The 2,267-nt window shown below is 58.0% G+C and overlaps 1 non-coding gene across 1 annotated transcript in view; it reads left to right on the top strand.

Annotated features, from left to right (window-relative positions):
• Positions 1 to 802: 802 nt before the first annotated feature.
• LOC124734589 overlaps positions 803 to 2,267 on the top strand; it is a 1,909-nt gene continuing 444 nt past the window's right edge. The window contains exon 1 of the ribosomal RNA XR_007009397.1: positions 803 to 2,267. This exon is cut by the window's right edge and continues 444 nt beyond it. This is a non-coding gene — a ribosomal RNA (small subunit ribosomal RNA).

The following is a 2,267-nucleotide window of genomic DNA, read 5'->3' on the forward strand; positions in this document are numbered from 1 at the left end:
AGCGATACGCGGTGGTGGCTGGGTGGGACCGTCCCCGGCCGGTGAGGGGGCGCCTCCCGGCGTGCTGGCCGCGCGGTGCGTGGGCGCACGCGCTACAGCCGGCTGGTGGGGGCGGCCAGTGGCAGGCGCGCCGGCCGACGGACGCGGCAGGCGTCGCAGCTGCGCGCCGGCGCACCCTGCGCGCGGCGCCGTGCGGCCAAAGTAGGTCCTCGCGGGCCCGGTGCGAAGCGCGGTGGACATCTTCAGTGTGCTGGTCCGATTGAGGACTGTGTGCGTTGAGGATGCGCCGCCGCCCGGCGCTCGGCGCCGCGACGCCGTCTGCTGCTCGGTCGCCCCAGCGGTTCTCGCTGGTGGTTTGTATCGCAGCTGTGCGGATGTGTTGGCGCGTGCGCTGTGCTGGGAGAGTTCGCTTCGGCACCCAAGTGGGGCTTTTGTCCTTCTGTGGCGCTGGCGTTGGAGCTGCCGGTCACCGTAGGTGGCGCGTGTTGTCTCCCGCCGGCAATGCCACGACAGCACGCTCCCGGGCCTCTGTCGGCAGCGGCAAGCTCAGTTGGGAGCACGGGTGGTCGCACCGAAAGCGTCTACTCGCCTAACTCCGGGCGATTGCGCCTCTCTCGAACCCGACCAAGTACTTGGGACGGCGCTGCGCGCCGCCGGGACCTGAGAGGGTTTCGAGGTGTATTGTGCAGGGGAGCTCAGCCTCCTCCTGTTTGCAGAATGATTGAGCGGACGCTTGCGTGTTCGCGCGGGCCCCCGGGACACACTCCCGGGCGGCCGGCTGCTCAGCTCTAGTTGGCGCAGCTCCCTGGTTGATCCTGCCAGTAGTCATATGCTTGTCTCAAAGATTAAGCCATGCATGTCTCAGTACAAGCCGCATTAAGGTGAAACCGCGAATGGCTCATTAAATCAGTTATGGTTCCTTAGATCGTACCCACGTTACTTGGATAACTGTGGTAATTCTAGAGCTAATACATGCAAACAGAGTCCCGACCAGAGATGGAAGGGACGCTTTTATTAGATCAAAACCAATCGGTCGGCTCGTCCGGTCCGTTTGCCTTGGTGACTCTGAATAACTTTGGGCTGATCGCACGGTCCTCGTACCGGCGACGCATCTTTCAAATGTCTGCCTTATCAACTGTCGATGGTAGGTTCTGCGCCTACCATGGTTGTAACGGGTAACGGGGAATCAGGGTTCGATTCCGGAGAGGGAGCCTGAGAAACGGCTACCACATCCAAGGAAGGCAGCAGGCGCGCAAATTACCCACTCCCGGCACGGGGAGGTAGTGACGAAAAATAACGATACGGGACTCATCCGAGGCCCCGTAATCGGAATGAGTACACTTTAAATCCTTTAACGAGTATCTATTGGAGGGCAAGTCTGGTGCCAGCAGCCGCGGTAATTCCAGCTCCAATAGCGTATATTAAAGTTGTTGCGGTTAAAAAGCTCGTAGTTGGATTTGTGTCCCACGCTGTTGGTTCACCGCCCGTCGGTGTTTAACTGGCATGTATCGTGGGACGTCCTGCCGGTGGGGCGAGCCGAAGGCGTGCGACCGCCTCGTGCGTGCTCGTGCGTCCCGAGGCGGACCCCGTTGAAATCCTACCAGGGTGCTCTTTATTGAGTGTCTCGGTGGGCCGGCACGTTTACTTTGAACAAATTAGAGTGCTTAAAGCAGGCAAGCCCGCCTGAATACTGTGTGCATGGAATAATGGAATAGGACCTCGGTTCTATTTTGTTGGTTTTCGGAACCCGAGGTAATGATTAATAGGGACAGGCGGGGGCATTCGTATTGCGACGTTAGAGGTGAAATTCTTGGATCGTCGCAAGACGAACAGAAGCGAAAGCATTTGCCAAGTATGTTTTCATTAATCAAGAACGAAAGTTAGAGGTTCGAAGGCGATCAGATACCGCCCTAGTTCTAACCATAAACGATGCCAGCCAGCGATCCGCCGCAGTTCCTCCGATGACTCGGCGGGCAGCCTCCGGGAAACCAAAGCTTTTGGGTTCCGGGGGAAGTATGGTTGCAAAGCTGAAACTTAAAGGAATTGACGGAAGGGCACCACCAGGAGTGGAGCCTGCGGCTTAATTTGACTCAACACGGGAAACCTCACCAGGCCCGGACACCGGAAGGATTGACAGATTGATAGCTCTTTCTTGATTCGGTGGGTGGTGGTGCATGGCCGTTCTTAGTTGGTGGAGCGATTTGTCTGGTTAATTCCGATAACGAACGAGACTCTAGCCTGCTAACTAGTCGCGTGACATCCTTCGT

This window comes from Schistocerca piceifrons, unplaced genomic scaffold (genome assembly GCF_021461385.2).
Source record: "Schistocerca piceifrons isolate TAMUIC-IGC-003096 unplaced genomic scaffold, iqSchPice1.1 HiC_scaffold_153, whole genome shotgun sequence".
Lineage (NCBI taxonomy): Eukaryota > Metazoa > Arthropoda > Insecta > Orthoptera > Acrididae > Schistocerca > Schistocerca piceifrons.